Raw genomic sequence first — 21,817 nt, 5'->3', positions numbered from 1 at the left:
TATTTCGGACTTTAGTGAATCGGGCCCACTGTCTTAATCAGGAACTGTGTTTTACACAAGGGACCCCTTAACAGCTTGTCCCAATAACTCCTTGCAACCCAAAAGCACATATCCAGGATGAGTTCAGCTCATAACAATAACAATCTCCACATACCATGCAAGCAGATGGAAGAGCAGCAGCAGCTTTGTCTCTTGCCCCCAGTACCCAGCACAGCCAGCCTGTGTAACCCTCACACCCACTCCCTCACAGTGCTTGGCGCGCAGACCAGCTCTCAAACGAGCCTATCCAAATCTCGCGAGATTTCGTACTCAAGATCTCAAGAGACTCTGCGCAGGAAACCTTGCTGGAGCTGTTGCTGGAATCACTGAGAGCTGGCAGGGGTGATCTTTTTCTGCAGATACTAGTAAGCAACACTACCCCCAACAAGCACAAGCAGGCAACTTTTGTTTTTGGAGTTGGCTTTTTTTTTTACAAACAGGTTTGGGGAGGCTTAGCCTACCCAAGCCTTAATGAAAATCCGCCCCTGCTTGCACCCCTATATCACATATTTCATACTTTGCACCCCTATATCATATATTTCATACTTTGCCCCCCTATATCACATATTTCATACTTTGCACCCCTATATCATATATTTCATACCTTGCCCCCCTATATCATATATTTCATACCTTGCCCCCCTATATCATATATTTCATACCTTGCCCCCCTATATCATATATTTCATACCTTGCCCTCCTATATCATATATTTCATACTTTGCACCCCTATATCATATATTTCATACCTTGCCCCCCTATATCATATATTTCATACCTTGCCCCCCTATATGTTGTGTATTTCATACTTTGCACCCCTTTATAATATATTTCATACCTTGCCCCCCTATATATTGTATATTTCATACTTTGCACCCCTATATCATATATTTCATACCTTGCTCCCTATATCACATATTTCATACTTTGTACCCCTATATCATATATTTCATACCTTGCCCCCCTATATCACATATTTCATACTTTACACCCCTATATCATATATTTCATACCTTGCCCCCCTATATATTGTATATTTCATACTTTGCACCCCTATATCATATATTTCATACCTTGCCCCCCTATATCACATATTTCATACTTTGTACCCATATATAATATATATTATACCTTGCCACCTATATCATATTTTTCATTGCTGGTGTGTTGAAAGGTTGATTCATAGTGAGAATATAACACAGGGCAATGCCTATAAAGGCATACTAAATTGTATTATGGTATATCTGTATAATGGGTACAAACAAACTACAAAGGTTGATCCTGCTAATGCCATGCCTGAGATTTTCTGTTACTGACATTTTGGCTGATCATGCCCCCATGGATATTAAATAAGGTTACATTGGTTACCTAGGGTAGAAGATAGGGAAGTTTCTGCCCAGAGACTCTGAGAACAATGGCGTATTAAAGGCAACATTCTTGGACATCAGTTCTAATATCATGTTACATAAACTGAGTAGATGTAGGGAATCACCAATGTATAACCCCTCATAAAGGCCCATTTTGCAGCAGCAATACCTGAGGATATAGTTTTATGGTATCTCTCTATACAGACTATGCACAGATTTAAGGTCCCCATACACGGTAAGATCCGCTCGCTTGGTGAGATCGCCAAGCGAGCGCATCTTCCCCCGATATCCCCACCTACGGGTGGGCGATATCGGGGAGCTTGAAGTTAAAAAAAAAAAATCTGATCGTTTGGCCCTGGGGCCAAACGACCGGATTATGTAGGTGCCAATGGGGCAGTCGGTTTGGGGACCGCATTAACGAGCAGATGCGGCCCCGATCCAACTGAATCTTTTAACCTGGCCAGTGCGCTCGTTTCTGCCCCTACACGGGCCGATAAGCTGCCGAGTCGGTCCAAGGCACTGATATCGGCAGCTTCTATCGGCCCGTGTATGGGGGCCTTTACAGTAGGTGGGCTATTCCTATGTAACTGGAAGAACATCCGGATTGTAATCTAAATTACTTTGCTCACTTTGTGCATGCACATGAACCGCCTTGCCTTCAGTTGCCTCAGAACATGCCCACTGGCTCGTAATTTATGCCCCTTGCTGGGATATTATAAAGGGATTTTTGGACACCACAAAAGGGATATGGAGGTTTTAAGGACAGCTATAACATGAAATAGAAACCAGCGGTAGGTCCCACAAGTCTATAAATGCCATGGCCACTACCACTATCAGAGAAGCCGAGGACCAATAACGTTAAAAAGAAAAATAGATTGCAACTTACTTTTTAATTTAACCATTCCTTCTCTGAATACTTGCATTTGTATACATCAATAAAAGCGTCTCTCTTGTGAAAATCACCAAAACAGTGCAATATTGTTGTGCCCATTAGGGGTGCCATTGCTGTAAAATGATGGCAAACACTTCTATCAAGGCTGAAGGTTCTGCCTACATAAGAACTACTGCCTTGAGCTATTGAGCAAATGAAATAAGAAGGAAGCAATCCAGAGGAACAGGGTTTACTTTCCCTTTTAACAAGTGTGAGAATAACAAATTGAGTTATAAGACATGGCCATACACAGCGCCTTTGAGATGAGATTATTCATGGCCTCTGCAAATTAGAATTCCATTTGTATTTGGTTTTCCCTCATACTTTCAGCCACAGAAGGAATTTGTCATGTTCCCCGGCATGTTGTCTTTGCTTCCTAATGTTTTTTTTGTAAAAGAAATGAAATTGAAGAATTGCGCTCTTGCTGTTCGCACGGTGCCTCGTGCCGGGGGGAAGCAGCTCCTGACTTGTCTCTGGTTATAATTAGCATTCAAATACACAGGCCAGACCAGGAGGTGCCAATGACTCCTCTGCGGGTATTAAATGTGAGAAGCACGCGGTGGGGACGTTGCTCAGGTAGAGTGCAGTTGGCTGCCAGCCTGGAACCTAGGGAAATGGCATGTTTAAATAAAGAAAAGCTTTCGCTACTTCTTCAACTGAAAAATAATTTTTTTTTTCCTACTAGAATCCGATCATTCATCACCCAAAGCTGAATTGTAATGTGTTCTAAAGTGACTTTCCACTCTGAAACCATAGCAATTTGTAAGGCTTGAACATGACTGATAGCAGATGTGTTGGATGTGAGAAGAAGAATGGAAGGTTCAGCAGACTGAGAAATTTACTGTGAGATTTGTTTCATAAGATATAAATATATTTTGTTGGTTGTAGGGCTGAGCCAGCCAGCTCTGGTCTGGGATTCAAAATAGTCCCTGGCATTTCAAGCCCACAGAGGTTCAAACAGCCCCCCAGCAGCCCAATAAATAGTGACTGTCTAAGTCAGTGATCCCCAACCAGTGACTCAGGGGCAACATGTTGCTCCCAAACCCCTTGGGTGTTGCTCTCAGTGCCCCCAAACCAGGGAGTTATTTTTGAATTCCTGACTTGGGGGCAAGTTTTGGTTGAACAAAAACAAGATTTCCTACCAAATAAAGTCCCTGTAAGCTGATAGGGTGCATAGAAGCACCTAATAGCCAATAACAGCCCTTATTTGGCTCCTCCATGAACTTTTATGGTGCTTGTGTTGCACTCCAAGTCTTTTTACATTTGACTGTGGCTCACGAGTAAGAAAGGTTGGGGATCCCTGGTCTATGGCATCTTACAGCAGCCCCTCTGGTATTTGCCAGAACCTGCAGATTGGCATTAGCCAGATGTGACTACCTACAGATTGCATCAGCCCCCCTGACAGCCTTTGGCCACATAAACCACCAGTCACTAGGCCCAAGCTTATTCCATAATCCATATACAATCATATGTAAATGTCCCATAAGATGTATCTGCATCATTATACAAGTCATGCTAGTAGGGCCATTCTCTTACATACCCTCCAATTGCTTACTATTTATTAGGTGGGAAATAGGAGGACACTGGCTCAGAATTCAGTTACCCAGTGACTAACTGCAAAGTTTAGGGACCCTAGGATTAATAGTTAAAGAACGGCAGCAGTTTACATTTAAACCAATAAAAGTCAATAGGTGAATTGTGATTGGTGGGCCCGCCCACTTTTTCTAACCTTGAATTGAAGTCACCCAGTGACAAACAGTGGGCACTCTGGCATAAATAGTGTGAGAATGTCAGCATTTTACATTTAAACCAATAAAATTCAATGGATGAAATCTGATTGGCTGTTAGTGGCCCAACCCACCTTTCCTATTTTTGAACTGCAGTCCCCCAGTGACCAACTTTGCAAATTTTGGGGACTCTGTGTGACTGACAGCATTTTACACTTCCCCATTGTACCATTACCATAGTAAATAGGTGAAATGTTATTGGCTGTTTATTGGCTCCGTCCACTTTTTTCTAACTTGAAGCAGCAAATACCGAGTGACTAACTCTGGAAACTTTAACGACCCTGAAATTAATATTTAAATAATGGCAACAGTTTAAATATAAACCAATGAAATCTAATGGGTGGAAATGGATTTGCTGTTGGTGGCTCCTCCCACTTTTTCTAACCCTGAATATGTAGTCATCCAGTCACTGACTGTGCAATGTTTGGGAACCCTGACAGAAATAGTGTGAGAAAAGCAGAATTTTAAATTTAAACAAAAAAAAAAATTCAATAGGCTGATTGGCTGTTGGTGGCTCCACCCACTTTTTAAAACCTAAAAATGCAGTCCCCTAGTGACCCTGGTGTTACAAGGTGACTAGCTCTGCAAAGTTTGGAGACCTTAGTATTAATATTTAAAGAATGGCAGCAGTTTAAATTTAAACATATGAAGTCTATAGGTGAAATCTGATTGGTTGTTGTTGGCCCCGCCCACTTTTCTAAACTTGGAACATAGTCACCCAGTGACAAACTGTGCAAAGTTTGGGGACCCTGACATTCAACTTCTGAGAATGGCAGCAGTTAAAATTTTCCCACTGAAAACAATTAAAGAAATGTGATTGGCTTTAGGCAGCCCCGCCCACTTTTTCTAACCTTGAGTACGAAGTCACGCAGTGACTGACTGTGCAAAGTTTGCGAACCCTGGCATCAAACCAATAAAATTCAATAGGTGAAATCTGATTGGCTGTTGGTGGCCCCGCCCACTTTTTCAAAACTAAAACTGCAGTCCTCTAGTGACCAACTGTGAAAAGTTTGGGGACCCTGGTGTTAATACTGTGAGAATGGCAGCAGCAGGTTGCATTTCCCCATGTAAAGTCAATAGGTAAAATCTGATTGGCTGTTGGTGGCTCCACCCACTTTTTCTTACCTTGAACCACAGTTACCTGGTGCCTAACCCTGCAAAGTTTGGGGACCCCAGTGTTATTACTGTGCGAATGGCAGCAGGTTGGATTTCCACCAAGTCAATAGGTAAAATCTGATTGGCTGTTCACAGCTCTGCCCACTTTTGGGCATCCAACAATCATCATATTTTCATTCAGGCTGAGCCCATGAATATGTGATTCAAGTTTGGGGAGTGTAGCCTCAAAGCTGTAAGTGCGGCAGCAGTTTCAATTTCCCCATAAAAGTCAATGGGTAAAATTTGATTGGCTGTTGTTGGCCCCTCCCACTTTGAGTTTTTAAAAAAACATAAAACTTGAATGCGTAGTAACCCAATGACCGACTGCGCAAAGTTTGGGAACTCTGGCATCAAACCAATAAAAATGAATCGGTGAAATTTGATTGGCTGTTGCTGACTCCGCCCACTTTTCGAATCTATAGCTGCAGTCCCCTAGTGACCGAGTGTAAAAAGTTTGGGGACCCCGGTGTTATTACTGTGAGACTGGCAGCAGGTTCAATTTCCGCCAAATCAATAGGTAAAATCTGATTGGCTGTTCACAGCTCTGCCCACTTTTGGGTATCCAGCAATCATCATATTTTCATTCAGGCTGAGCCCATGACTATGTGATTCAAGTTTGGGGAGTGTAGCCTCAAAGCTGTAAGTGCGGCAGCAGTTTCAATTCCCCCATAAAAGTCAATGGGTAAAATTTGATTGGCTGTTGTTGGCCCCTCCCACTTTGAGTTTTTAAAAAACAAATTGCGTAGTAACCCAATGACTGACGGGGTGGGGGGGTAAAATGCTACAGCAACCAAGGAATCCCGGGTTGCTGGAACATTGGAGGTTAAGCGGACTTGTCCTGGATCCCAAGGAGTTCTGCGCTGTGGGAATCGAACCTGGGTCCCCCCATGGGGACACCGTATTAAGGCCGAACTTACCACTAGGCTATACTCCCCCTCCAGCTTCTATGAGAGTCTTTTAGGTCTGTTATCTCTCACATATCAATGCTTGGCGCCTCCTAACTGAATTCAACACCCCACTTGACCAAGACCTGTTGTGCTGCTTTTTTTTAACTCTCTAATAGCCAATCTTAGCCCTTATTTGTCACCTCCATGAACTTTTATGGTGCTTGTGTTGCTCCCCAAGTCTTTTTACATTTGACTGTGGCTCACGAGTAAGAAAGGTTGGGGATCCCTGGTCTATGGCATCTTACAGCAGCCCCTCTGGTATTTGCCAGAACCTACAGATTGGCATTAGCCAGATGTGACTACCTACAGATTGCATCAGCCCCCCTGACAGCCTTTGGCCACATAAACCACCAGTCACTAGGCCCAAGCTTATTCCATAATCCATATACAATCATATGTAAATGTCCCATAAGATGTATCTGCATCATTATACAAGTCATGCTAGTAGGGCCATTCTCTTACATACCCTCCATTGCTTACTATTTATTAGGTGGGAAATAGGAGGACACTGGCTCAGAGTGCAAAAGGGATCACTTTATATACTCTCTGGTAAGAGGAGCAATGGAAGTATAGAAGAATTTCATATACTAGAAGCAAGCACTTTCCCCCACATATTATAAAAGGTACTAAGTTTACCCAGGAGCAATAACCAATGGCAACCAATAAGATGATTGCTTTTAAACAGGTGACCAGTAAATGTTTTTTCTGCAGATTGGTTGCCATGGGTTACTGCTACTGGGCAAACTTGTTCCATCTTGGTGGTAGAAGTTGGTGGAAATCAAACAGACCTTCAAACCTTCATTCACTTCCAAAACAGAGCATGCATAATAATAAATAATGAAAGGCCAGGGCCAGATGGTACACTGGCTGCAATTGGATGCAATTGGTCTGTGTAGGGGACCAAGAATGATCCCACTTCTGATTGGACAGGTCTGATTCAGATATTTGTCTGGTCAGAAAATTCTGCTGACCATTAGGTCATGGAATTGAGGGCTTATTTATAGTGATGAGTGAATTTTTTTCGGCAGGCATGGATTCGCAGCAAATTTCCGCATTTCGCCATTGGCAAATTGTTTCGCAAAACTTCCGTGAATATTTGCTGCCGGAAAATTCGACGCGTGGAATTTTTTTGGTCATGCGTCAAATTGGGCATGGTCGCGTCAAAAAAGGGGCATTCGCGTCAGAATGGTGCGGCCGCGTCAAAAAGACACAGGCGACAAAAAAATCGCACGACAAATGCTTTTTGCTAATTTTTAGCCATTTCACTAATTTTCTTGCCGTTTTGCGAATTTTATGGTAAAGCGAAACGGGACAGATTTTCTCATCACTACTTATTTACTAACATAGGTGCTAACTGAAAGGAAAACTATGACCCCGGAATAATTAATTAACCAACAGATAGTTTAAATTATATATATATATATATAGAGGTATAGGACCCGTTATCCAGAATGCTCGGGACCAAGGGTATTCCGGATAAGGGGTCTTTCCGTGATTTGGATCTCCATACCTTAAGTCTACTAAAAAATCAATAAAACATTAATTAAACCCAATAGGATTGTTTTGCATCCAATAAGGGGTAATTATATCTTAGTTGGGATCAATTAAAAGGTACAGTTTTATTTTTACAGAGAAAAAGGAAATCAGTTTTAAAATTCTGAATTATTTGACTAAAATGGAGTTTATGGGAGATGGGCTTTCCGTAATTCGGAGCTTTCTGGATAGCGGGTTTACGGATAAGAGATCCCATACCTGTATCAGTAAATATTGCCCTTGTACATATTTATTGATATATATCAGGGCCATGAGGTGAGCTGGCAATAAGTTATTAAACTGGCCCCAAAATACCCCAGTGCTTAGCTATGGAAACCTCTTTTATGGCTGCTTTAGAAGTGAGGCCTTTCATCCACCCACTGGCCAGACCAAAGCCTGCTTAGGTACAGAAACTCTAAAACGGACTCGTCTACTTTAGAATGTTTTAATGACAGTTGAAAAAAAATATCTCATTAGTGTTTCCTCATAATAAATATACCGGAGCACGGCTTTGTGCAATTAAGAAGCACAGAAATGAACTAGAAAGGGAAGTTTGAGAACAAACTTCATGTTGGGTTGAAAGTCACTGAATGGGCTCTGCCCACTTTCTCTGACCTTGGACCACAGTCATATAGTAAAAACCACTGTGCAAAGTTTGGGGACCCTGGTTTTAATAGTGTCTGAATGGCAGCAACTTAAATTTCCCCACCGAAAGTCACCGAGTGACAACAGTGATTGGCGGTTGGTGGCTCCACCCCCTTTTTCTAACCTGGAACTGCAGTTACCCAGTGACTAACTGCAAAGTTTAGGGACCCTAGGATTAATAGTTAAAGAACGGCAGCAGTCTAAATTTAAACCAATAAAAGTCAATAGGTGAATTGTGATTGGTGGGCCCGCCCACTTTTTCTAACCTTGAATTGAAGTCACCCAGTGACAAACAGTGGGCACTCTGGCATAAATAGTGTGAGAATGTCAGCATTTTACATTTAAACCAATAAAATTCAATGGATGAAATCTGATTGGCTGTTAGTGGCCCAACCCACTTTTCCTATTTTTGAACTGCAGTCCCCCAGTGACCAACTTTGCAAATTTTGGGGACTCTGTGTGACTGACAGCATTTTACACTTCCCCATTGTACCATTACCATAGTAAATAGGTGAAATGTTATTGGCTGTTTATTGGCTCCGCCCACTTTTTTCTAACTTGAAGCAGCAAATACCGAGTGACTAACTCTGGAAACTTTAACGACCCTGAAATTAATATTTAAATAATGGCAACAGTTTAAATATAAACCAATGAAATCTAATGGGTGGAAATGGATTTGCTGTTGGTGGCTCCTCCCACTTTTTCTAACCCTGAATATGTAGTCATCCAGTCACTGACTGTGCAATGTTTGGGAACCCTGACAGAAATAGTGTGAGAAAAGCAGAATTTTAAATTTAAACAAAAAAAAAATTCAATAGGCTGATTGGCTGTTGGTGGCTCCACCCACTTTTTAAAACCTAAAAATGCAGTCCCCTAGTGACCCTGGTGTTACAAGGTGACTAGCTCTGCAAAGTTTGGAGACCTTAGTATTAATATTTAAAGAATGGCAGCAGTTTAAATTTAAACATATGAAGTCTATAGGTGAAATCTGATTGGTTGTTGTTGGCCCCGCCCACTTTTCTAAACTTGGAACATAGTCACCCAGTGACAAACTGTGCAAAGTTTGGGGACCCTGACATTCAACTTCTGAGAATGGCAGCAGTTAAAATTTTCCCACTGAAAACAATTAAAGAAATGTGATTGGCTTTAGGCAGCCCCGCCCACTTTTTCTAACCTTGAGTACGAAGTCACGCAGTGACTGACTGTGCAAAGTTTGCGAACCCTGGCATCAAACCAATAAAATTCAATAGGTGAAATCTGATTGGCTGTTGGTGGCCCCGCCCACTTTTTCAAAACTAAAACTGCAGTCCTCTAGTGACCAACTGTGAAAAGTTTGGGGACCCTGGTGTTAATACTGTGAGAATGGCAGCAGCAGCAGGTTGCATTTCCCCATGTAAAGTCAATAGGTAAAATCTGATTGGCTGTTGGTGGCTCCACCCACTTTTTCTTACCTTGAACCACAGTTACCTGGTGCCTAACCCTGGAAAGTTTGGGGACCCCAGTGTTATTACTGTGCGAATGGCAGCAGGTTGGATTTCCACCAAGTCAATAGGTAAAATCTGATTGGCTGTTCACAGCTCTGCCCACTTTTGGGCATCCAACAATCATCATATTTTCATTCAGGCTGAGCCCATGACTATGTGATTCAAGTTTGGGGAGTGTAGCCTCAAAGCTGTAAGTGCGGCAGCAGTTTCAATTTCCCCATAAAAGTCAATGGGTAAAATTTGATTGGCTGTTGTTGGCCCCTCCCACTTTGAGTTTTTAAAAAACATAAAACTTGAATGCGTAGTAACCCAATGACCGACTGCGCAAAGTTTGGGAACTCTGGCATCAAACCAATAAAAATGAATCGGTGAAATTTGATTGGCTGTTGCTGACTCCGCCCACTTTTCGAATCTATAGCTGCAGTCCCCTAGTGACCGAGTGTAAAAAGTTTGGGGACCCCGGTGTTATTACTGTGAGACTGGCAGCAGGTTCAATTTCCGCCAAATCAATAGGTAAAATCTGATTGGCTGTTCACAGCTCTGCCCACTTTTGGGCATCCAGCAATCATCATAGTTTCATTCAGGCTGAGCCCATGACTATGTGATTCAAGTTTGGGGAGTGTAGCCTCAAAGCTGTAAGTGAGGCAGCAGTTTCAATTTCCCCATAAAAGTCAATGGGTAAAATTTGATTGGCTGTTGTTGGCCCCTCCCACTTTGAGTTTTTAAAAAACAAATTGCGTAGTAACCCAATGACTGACGGGGTGGGGGGTAAAATGCTACAGCAACCAAGGAATCCCGGGTTGCTGGAACATTGGAGGTTAAGCGGACTTGTCCTGGATCCCAAGGAGTTCTGCGCTGTGGGAATCGAACCTGGGTCCCCCATGGGGACACCGTATTAAGGCCGAACTTACCACTAGGCTATACTCCCCCTCCAGCTTCTATGAGAGTCTTTTAGGTCTGTTATCTCTCACATATCAATGCTTGGCGCCTCCTAACTGAATTCAACACCCCACTTGACCAAGACCTGTTGTGCTGCTTTTTTTTAACTCTCTAATAGCCAATCTTAGCCCTTATTTGTCACCTCCATGAACTTTTATGGTGCTTGTGTTGCTCCCCAAGTCTTTTTACATTTGACTGTGGCTCACGAGTAAGAAAGGTTGGGGATCCCTGGTCTATGGCATCTTACAGCAGCCCCTCTGGTATTTGCCAGAACCTACAGATTGGCATTAGCCAGATGTGACTACCTACAGATTGCATCAGCCCCCCTGACAGCCTTTGGCCACATAAACCACCAGTCACTAGGCCCAAGCTTATTCCATAATCCATATACAATCATATGTAAATGTCCCATAAGATGTATCTGCATCATTATACAAGTCATGCTAGTAGGGCCATTCTCTTACATACCCTCCAATTGCTTACTATTTATTAGGTGGGAAATAGGAGGACACTGGCTCAGAGTGCAAAAGGGATCACTTTATATACTCTCTGGTAAGAGGAGCAATGGAAGTATAGAAGAATTTCATATACTAGAAGCAAGCACTTTCCCCCACATATTATAAAAGGTACTAAGTTTACCCAGGAGCAATAACCAATGGCAACCAATAAGATGATTGCTTTTAAACAGGTGACCAGTAAATGTTTTTTCTGCAGATTGGTTGCCATGGGTTACTGCTACTGGGCAAACTTGTTCCATCTTGGTGGTAGAAGTTGGTGGAAATCAAACAGACCTTCAAACCTTCATTCACTTCCAAAACAGAGCATGCATAATAATAAATAATGAAAGGCCAGGGCCAGATGGTACACTGGCTGCAATTGGATGCAATTGGTCTGTGTAGGGGACCAAGAATGATCCCACTTCTGATTGGACAGGTCTGATTCAGATATTTGTCTGGTCAGAAAATTCTGCTGACCATTAGGTCATGGAATTGAGGGCTTATTTATAGTGATGAGTGAATTTTTTTCGGCAGGCATGGATTCGCAGCAAATTTCCGCATTTCGCCATTGGCAAATTGTTTCGCAAAACTTCCGTGAATATTTGCTGCCGGAAAATTCGACGCGTGGAATTTTTTTGGTCATGCGTCAAATTGGGCATGGTCGCGTCAAAAAAGGGGCATTCGCGTCAGAAATGGTGCGGCCGCGTCAAAAAGACACAGGCGACAAAAAAAATCGCACGACAAATGCTTTTTGCTAATTTTTAGCCATTTCACTAATTTTCTTGCCGTTTTGCGAATTTTATGGTAAAGCGAAACGGGACAGATTTTCTCATCACTACTTATTTACTAACATAGGTGCTAACTGAAAGGAAAACTATGACCCCGGAATGATTAATTAACCAACAGATAGTTTAAATTATATATATATATATAGAGGTATAGGACCCGTTATCCAGAATGCTCGGGACCAAGGGTATTCCGGATAAGGGGTCTTTCCGTGATTTGGATCTCCATACCTTAAGTCTACTAAAAAATCAATAAAACATTAATTAAACCCAATAGGATTGTTTTGCATCCAATAAGGGGTAATTATATCTTAGTTGGGATCAATTAAAAGGTACAGCTTTATTTTTACAGAGAAAAAGGAAATCAGTTTTAAAATTCTGAATTATTTGACTAAAATGGAGTTTATGGGAGATGGGCTTTCCGTAATTCGGAGCTTTCTGGATAGCGGGTTTACGGATAAGAGATCCCATACCTGTATCAGTAAATATTGCCCTTGTACATATTTATTGATATATATCAGGGCCATGAGGTGAGCTGGCAATAAGTTATTAAACTGGCCCCAAAATACCCCAGTGCTTAGCTATGGAAACCTCTTTTATGGCTGCTTTAGAAGTGAGGCCTTTCATCCACCCACTGGCCAGACCAAAGCCTGCTTAGGTACAGAAACTCTAAAACGGACTCGTCTACTTTAGAATGTTTTAATGACAGTTGAAAAAAAATATCTCATTAGTGTTTCCTCATAATAAATATACCGGAGCACGGCTTTGTGCAATTAAGAAGCACAGAAATGAACTAGAAAGGGAAGTTTGAGAACAAACTTCATGTTGGGTTGAAAGTCACTGAATGGGCTCTGCCCACTTTCTCTGACCTTGGACCACAGTCATATAGTAAAAACCACTGTGCAAAGTTTGGGGACCCTGGTTTTAATAGTGTCTGAATGGCAGCAACTTAAATTTCCCCACCGAAAGTCACCGAGTGACAACAGTGATTGGCGGTTGGTGGCTCCACCCCCTTTTCTAACCTGGAACTGCAGTTACCCAGTGACTAACTGCCAAAGTTTAGGGACCCTAGGATTAATAGTTAAGAACGGCAGCAGTTTAAATTTAAACCAATAAAAGTCAATAGGTGAATTGTGATTGGTGGGCCCGCCCACTTTTTCTAACCTTGAATTGAAGTCACCCAGTGACAAACAGTGGGCACTCTGGCATAAATAGTGTGAGAATGTCAGCATTTTACATTTAAACCAATAAAATTCAATGGATGAAATCTGATTGGCTGTTAGTGGCCCAACCCACTTTTCCTATTTTTGAACTGCAGTCCCCCAGTGACCAACTTTGCAAATTTTGGGGACTCTGTGTGACTGACAGCATTTTACACTTCCCCATTGTACCATTACCATAGTAAATAGGTGAAATGTTATTGGCTGTTTATTGGCTCCGCCCACTTTTTTCTAACTTGAAGCAGCAAATACCGAGTGACTAACTCTGGAAACTTTAACGACCCTGAAATTAATATTTAAATAATGGCAACAGTTTAAATATAAACCAAGGAAATCTAATGGGTGGTAATGGATTTGCTGTTGGTGGCTCCTCCCACTTTTTCTAACCCTGAATATGTAGTCATCCAGTCACTGACTGTGCAATGTTTGGGAACCCTGACAGAAATAGTGTGAGAAAAGCAGAATTTTAAATTTAAACAAAAAAAAAATTCAATAGGCTGATTGGCTGTTGGTGGCTCCACCCACTTTTTAAAACCTAAAAATGCAGTCCCCTAGTGACCCTGGTGTTAATACTGTGAGAATGGCAGCAGGTTGAATTTCCCCTTCGAAAATCAAGAGTTAAAATCTGATTGGCTGTTGGTGGCTCCACCCACTTTTTCTAACTCTGAACCGCAGTTACCAGGTGACTAGCTCTGCAAAGTTTGGAGACCTTAGTATTAATATTTAAAGAATGGCAGCAGTTTAAATTTAAACATATGAAGTCTATAGGTGAAATCTGATTGGTTGTTGTTGGCCCCGCCCACTTTTCTAAACTTGGAACATAGTCACCCAGTGACAAACTGTGCAAAGTTTGGGGACCCTGACATTCAACTTCTGAGAACAGTTAAAATTTTCCCACTGAAAACAATTAAAGAAATGTGATTGGGCTTTAGGCAGCCCCGCCCACTTTTCTAACCTTGAGTACGAAGTCACGCAGTGACTGACTGTGCAAAGTTTGCGAACCCTGGCATCAAACCAATAAAATTCAATAGGTGAAATCTGATTGGCTGTTGGTGGCTCCACCCACTTTTTCTTACCTTGAACCACAGTTACCTGGTGCCTAACCCTGCAAAGTTTGGGGACCCCAGTGTTATTACTGTGCGAATGGCAGCAGGTTGGATTTCCACCAAGTCAATAGGTAAAATCTGATTGGCTGTTCACAGCTCTGCCCACTTTTGGGCATCCAGCAATCATCATATTTTCATTCAGGCTGAGCCATGACTATGTGATTCAAGTTTGGGGGAGTGTAGCCTCAAAGCTGTAAGTGCGGCAGCAGTTTCAATTCCCCCATAAAAGTCAATGGGTTAAAATTTGATTGGCTGTTGTTGGCCCCTCCCACTTTGAGTTTTTAAAAAACAAATTGCGTAGTAACCCAATGACTGACGGGGTGGGGGGGTAAAATGCTACAGCAACCAAGGAATCCCGGGTTGCTGGAACATTGGAGGTTAAGCGGACTTGTCCTGGATCCCAAGGAGTTCTGCGCTGTGGGAATCGAACCTGGGTCCCCCCATGGGGACACCGTATTAAGGCCGAACTTACCACTAGGCTATACTCCCCCTCCAGCTTCTATGAGAGTCTTTTAGGTCTGTTATCTCTCACATATCAATGCTTGGCGCCTCCTAACTGAATTCAACACCCCACTTGACCAAGACCTGTTGTGCTGCTTTTTTTAACTCTCTAATAGCCAATCTTAGCCCTTATTTGTCACCTCCATGAACTTTTATGGTGCTTGTGTTGCTCCCCAAGTCTTTTACATTTGACTGTGGCTCACGAGTAAGAAAGGTTGGGGATCCCTGGTCTATGGCATCTTACAGCAGCCCCTCTGGTATTTGCCAGAACCTACAGATTGGCATTAGCCAGATGTGACTACCTACAGATTGCATCAGCCCCCCTGACAGCCTTTGGCCACATAAACCACCAGTCACTAGGCCCAAGCTTATTCCATAATCCATATACAATCATATGTAAATGTCCCATAAGATGTATCTGCATCATTATACAAGTCATGCTAGTAGGGCCATTCTCTTACATACCCTCCAATTGCTTACTATTTATTAGGTGGGAAATAGGAGGACACTGGCTCAGAGTGCAAAAGGGATCACTTTATATACTCTCTGGTAAGAGGAGCAATGGAAGTTAGAAGAATTTCATATACTAGAAGCAAGCACTTTCCCCCACATATTATAAAAGGTACTAAGTTTACCCAGGAGCAATAACCAATGGCAACCAATAAGATGATTGCTTTTAAACAGGTGACCAGTAAATGTTTTTTCTGCAGATTGGTTGCCATGGGTTACTGCTACTGGGCAAACTTGTTCCATCTTGGTGGTAGAAGTTGGTGGAAATCAAACAGACCTTCAAACCTTCATTCACTTCCAAAACAGAGCATGCATAATAATAAATAATGAAAGGCCAGGGCCAGATGGTACACTGGCTGCAATTGGATGCAATTGGTCTGTGTAGGGGACCAAGAATGATCCCACTTCTGATTGGACAGGTCTGATTCAGATATTTGTCTGGTCAGAAAATTCTTGCTGACCATTAGGTCATGGAATTGAGGGCTTATTTATAGTGCATGAGTGAATTTTTTTCGGCAGCATGGATCGCAGCAAATTTCCGCATTTCGCCATTGGCAAATTGTTTCGCAAAACTTCCGTGAATATTTGCTGCCGGAAAATTCGACGCGTGGAATTTTTTTGGTCATGCGTCAAATTGGGCATGGTCGCGTCAAAAAAAGGGGCATTCGCGTCAGAAATGGTGCGGCCGCGTCAAAAAGACACAGGCACGACAAATGCTTTTTGCTAATTTTTAAGCCATTTCACTAATTTCTTGCCGTTTTTGCGAATTTTATGTAAAGCGAAACGGGACAGATTTTCTCATCACTACTTATTTACTAACATAGGTGCTAACTGAAAGGAAAACTATGACCCCGGAATAATTAATTAACAATTAACAAACTTCATGTTGGGTTGAAAGTCACTGAATGGGCTCTGCCCACTTTCTCTGACCTTGGACCACAGTCATATAGTAAAAACCACTGTGCAAAGTTTGGGGACCCTGGTTTTAATAGTGTCTGAATGGCAGCAACTTAAATTTCCCCACCGAAAGTCACCGAGTGACAACAGTGATTGGCGGTTGGTGGCTCCACCCCCTTTTTCTAACCTGGAACTGCAGTTACCCAGTGACTAACTGCAAAGTTTAGGGACCCTAGGATTAATAGTTAAAGAACGGCAGCAGTTTAAATTTAAACCAATAAAAGTCAATAGGTGAATTGTGATTGGTGGGGCCCGCCCACTTTTTCTAACCTTGAATTGAAGTCACCCCAGTGACAAACAGTGGGCACTCTGGCATAAATAGTGTGAGAATGTCAGCATTTTACATTTAAACCAATAAATTCAATGGATGAAATCTGATTGGCTGTTAGTGGCCCAACCCACTTTTCCTATTTTTGAACTGCAGTCCCCCAGTGACCAACTTTGCAAATTTTGGGGACTCTGTGTGACTGACAGGCATTTTACACTTCCCCATTGTACCATTACCATAGTAAATAGGTGAAATGTTATTGGCTGTTTATTGGCTCCGCCCACTTTTTTCTAACTTGAAGCAGCAAATACCGAGTGACTAACTCTGGAAACTTTAACGACCCTGAAATTAATATTTAAATAATGGCAACAGTTTAAATATAAACCAATGAAATCTAATGGGTGGAAATGGATTTGCTGTTGGTGGCTCCTCCCCACTTTTTTCTAACCCTGAATATGTAGTCATCCAGTCACTGACTGTGCAATGTTTGGGAACCCTGACAGAAATAGTGTGAGAAAAGCAGAATTTTAAATTTAAACAAAAAAAAAATTCCAATAGGCTTGATGGGCTGGTTGGTGGCTCCACCCACTTTTAAAACCTAAAAATGCAGTCCCCTAGTGCACCCTGGTGTTACAAGGTGACTAGCTCTGCAAAGTTTGGAGACCTTAGTATTAATATTTAAAGAATGGCAGCAGTTTAAATTTAAACATATGAAGTCTATAGGTGAAATCTGATTGGTTGTTGTTGGCCCCGCCCCACTTTTCTAAACTTGGAACATAGTCACCCAGTGACAAACTGTGCAAAGTTTGGGGACCCTGACATTCAACTTCTGAGAATGGCAGCAGTTAAATTTTCCCACTGAAAACAATAAAGAAATGTGATTGGCTTTAGGCAGCCCCGCCCACTTTTTCTAACCTTGAGTACGAAGTCACGCAGTGACTGACTGTGCAAAGTTTGCGAACCCTGGCATCAAACCAATAAAATTCAATAGGTGAAAACTGATTGGCTGTTGTTGGCCCCTCCCACTTTGAGTTTTTTAAAAAACATAAAACTTGAATGCGTAGTAACCCAATGACCGACTGCGCAAAGTTTGGGAACTCTGGCATCAAACCAATAAAAATGAATCGGTGAAATTTGATTGGCTGTTGCTGGACTCCGCCCACTTTTCGAATCTATAGCTGCAGTCCCCTAGTGACCGAGTGTAAAAAGTTGGGGGACCCCGGTGTTATTACTGTGGGACTGGCAGCAGGTTCAATTTCCGCCAAATCAATAGGTAAAATCGGATGGCTGTTCACAGCTCTGCCCACTTTTGGGGTATCCAGCAATCAATCATAGTTTCATTCAGGCTGAGCCCATGACTATGTGATTCAAGTTTGGGGAGTGTAGCCTCAAAGCTGTTAAGTGCGGCAGCAGTTTCAATTCCCCCATAAAAAGTCAATGGGGTAAAAATTTGATTGGCTGTTGTTGGCCCCTCCCACTTTGAAGTTTTTAAAAAACATAAAACTTGAATGCGTAGTAACCCAATGGACGACTGCGCAAAGTTTGGGAACTCTGGCATCAAACCAATAAAATGAATCGGTGAAATTGATTGGCTGTTGCTGACTCCGCCCACTTTTCGAATCTATAGCTGCAGTCCCCTAGTGACCGAGTGTAAAAAGGTTGGGGACCCCGGTGTTATTACTGTGGAGACTGGCAGCAGGTTCAATTTTCCGCCAAATCAATAGGGTAAAATCTGATTGGCTGTTCACAGCTCTGCCACTTTTGGCATCCAGCAATCATCATAGTTTCATTCAGGCTGAGCCCATGACTATGTGATTCAAGTTTGGGGAGTGTAGCCTCAAAGCTGTAAGTGCGGCAGCAGTTTCAATTTCCCCCATAAAATCAATGGGTAAAATTTGATTGGCTGTTGTTGTGCCCCCCCACTTTGAGTTTTTAAAAACAATTGCGTAGTAACCCAATGACTGACGGGGTGGGGGGGTAAAATGCATACAGCAACCAAAGGAATCCCGGGTTGGGGGGGGCTGGAACATTGGAGGTTAAGCGGACTTGTCCTGCGATCCAAGGAGTTCTGCGCTGTGGGGAATCGAAACCTGGGGTCCCCCGTGGGACACCGTATTAAGGCCGAACTTACCACTCTAGGTATACTCCCCCTCCAGCTTCTATGAGAGTCTTTTAGGGTCTGTTATCTCTCACATATCAATGCTTGGCGCCTCCTAACTGAATTCAACACCCCACTTGACCAAGACCTGTTGTGCTGCTTTTTTTTAACTCTCTAATAGCCAATCTTAGCCCTTATTTGTCACCTCCATGAACTTTTATGGTGCTTGTGTTGCTCCCAAGTCTTTTTACATTTGACTGTGGCTCACGGAGTAAGAAAGGTTGGGGATCCCTGGTCTATGGCATCTTACAGCAGCCCCTCTGGTATTTGCCAGAACCTACAGATTGGCATTAGCCAGATGTGACTACCTACAGATTGCATCAGCCCCCCCTGACAGCCTTTGGCCACATAAACCACCAGTCACTAGCCCAAGCTTATTCCATAATCCATATACAATTCATATGTAAATGTCCCATAAGATGTATCTGCAATTCATTATACAAGTCATGCTAGTAGGGGCCATTCTCTTACATACCCTCCAATTGCTTACTATTTATTAGGTGGGAAATAGGAGGACACTGGCTCAGAGTGCAAAAGGGATCACTTTATATACTCTCTGGTAAGAGGAGCAATGGAAGTATAGAAGAATTTCATATACTAGAAGCAAGCACTTTCCCCCACATATTATAAAAGGTACTAAGTTTACCCAGGAGCAATAACCAAGTGGCAACCAATAAGATGATTGCTTGTTTAAACAGGTGACCAGTAAATGTTTTTCTGCAGATTGGTTGCCATGGGTTACTGCTACTGGGCAAACTTGTTCCATCCTTGGTAGGTAGAAGTTGGTGGAAATCAACAGACCTTCAAACCTTCATTCACTTCCAAAACAGAGCATGCATAATAATAATAATGAAAGGCCAGGGCCAGATGGTACACTGGCTGCAATTGGATGCAATTGGTCTGTGTAGGGGGACCAAGAATGATGCCCACTTCTGATTGGACAGGTCTGATTCAGATATTTGTCTGGTCAGAAAATTCTGCTGACCATTAGGTCATGGAATTGAGGGCTTATTTATAGTGATGAGTGAATTTTTTTCGCAGGCATGGATTCGCAGCAAATTTCCGCATTTCGCCATGGCAAATTGTTTTCGCAAACTTCCGTGAATATTTGCTGCCTGGAAAATTCGACGCGGTGGAATTTTTTTGGTCATGCATCAAAGTGGGCATGGTCGCTGTCAAAAAAGGGGCATTCGCGCAGAAATGGTTGCGGCCGCGTCAAAAAGACACAGGCACGGGACAAATGCTTTTTGCAATTTTTAGCCATTTTCACTAATTTTCTTGCCGTTTTGCGAATTTATGGTAAAGCGAAACGGGACAGATTTCTCATCACTACTTATTTACTACATAGGTGCTAACTGAAAGGAAAACTATGGACCCCGGAATAATTAATTAACCAACAGATAGTTTAAATTATATATATATATATAAGGTATAGGACCCGTTATCCAGAATGCTCGGACAAGGGTATTCCGGATAAGGGGTCTGTTCCTGGATTTGGATCTCCATACCTTACGTCTACTAAAAAATCAATAAAACATAATTAACCCAATAGGATTGTTTTGCATCCAATAAGGGGTAATTATATCTTAGTTGGGATCAATAAAAGTACAGCTTTATTTTTACAGAGAAAAAGGAAATCAGTTTTTAAAATTCTGATTATTTGACTAAATGGAGTTTATGGGAGATGGGCTTTCCGTAATTCGGGAGCTTTTCTGGATAGCGGGTTTACGGATAAGAGATCCCATACCTGTATCAGTAAATATTGCCCCTTGTACATATTTATTGATATATATCAGGGGCCATGAGGGTGAGCTGGCAATAAGTAATTAAACTGGCCCCAAAAATACCCCAGTGCTTAGCTATGGAAACCTCTTTTATGGCTGCTTTAGAAGTGAGGCCTTTCATCCACCCACGGCCAGACCAAAGCCTGCTTAGGTACAGGAAACTCTAAAACGGACTCGTCTACTTTAGAATGTTTAATGACAGTTGAAAAAAAATATCTCATTAGTGTTTCCTCATAATAAAATATACCGGAGCACGGCTTTGTGCAATAAGAAGCACAGAAATGAACTAGAAAGGGAAGTTGAGAACAAACTTCATGTTGGGTGAAAGTCACTGAATGGGCTCTGCCCACTTCTCTGACCTTGGACCACAGTCATATAGTAAAAAACCATTGTGCAAAGTTTGGGGACCCTGGTTTTAATAGTGGGGTCTGAATGGCAGCAACTTAAGTTCCCCACCGAAAGTCACCGAGTGACAACAGTGATTGGCGGTTGGTGGCTCCACCCCCTTTTCTAACCTGGAACTGCAGTTACCCCAGTGACTAACTGCAAAGTTTAGGACCCTAGGATAATAGTTAAAGAACGCAGCAGTTTAAATTTTAAACCCAATAAAAGTCAATAGGTGAATTGTGATTGGTGGGCCCGCCCACTTTTTCTAACCTTGAATTGAAGTCACCCAGTGACAAACAGTGGGGCACTCTGGCATAAATAGTGTGAGAATGTCAGCATTTTACATTTAAACCAATAAAATTCAATGGATGAAATCTGATTGGCTGTTAGTGGCCCAACCCACTTTTCCTATTTTTGAACTGCAGTCCCCCAGTGACCAACTTTGCAAATTTTGGGGACTCTGTGTGACTGACAGCATTTTACACTTCCCCATTGTACCATTACCATAGTAAATAGGTGAAATGTTATTGGCTGTTTATTGGCTCCGCCCACTTTTTTCTAACTTGAAGCAGCAAATACCGAGTGACTAACTCTGGAAACTTTAACGACCCTGAAATTAATATTTAAATAATGGCAACAGTTTAAATATAAACCAAGGAAATCTAATGGGTGGTAATGGATTTGCTGTTGGTGGCTCCTCCCACTTTTTCTAACCCTGAATATGTAGTCATCCCAGTCACTGACTGTGCAATGTTTGGGAACCCTGACAGAAATAGTGTGAGAAAAGCAGAATTTTAAATTTAAACAAAAAAAAAAT

General features: G+C 42.2%; 1 long non-coding RNA gene across 1 annotated transcript in view; it reads right to left on the bottom strand.

Moving 5' to 3' along the window:
* Nucleotides 1-2,277: 2,277 nt before the first annotated feature.
* LOC116408437 overlaps nucleotides 2,278-21,817 on the bottom strand; it is a 182,812-nt gene continuing 163,272 nt past the window's right edge. Inside the window, exon 2 of the long non-coding RNA XR_004220927.1 lies at nucleotides 2,278-2,943. This is a non-coding gene — a long non-coding RNA (uncharacterized LOC116408437). The remainder of the gene's footprint in view (nucleotides 2,944-21,817) is intronic.

This window comes from Xenopus tropicalis, chromosome 1 (genome assembly GCF_000004195.4).
Source record: "Xenopus tropicalis strain Nigerian chromosome 1, UCB_Xtro_10.0, whole genome shotgun sequence".
Taxonomy (NCBI): domain Eukaryota; kingdom Metazoa; phylum Chordata; class Amphibia; order Anura; family Pipidae; genus Xenopus; species Xenopus tropicalis.
The sequence above is the reverse complement of the archived record's forward strand: the minus strand, read 5'-3'. Positions and strand labels throughout refer to the sequence as shown.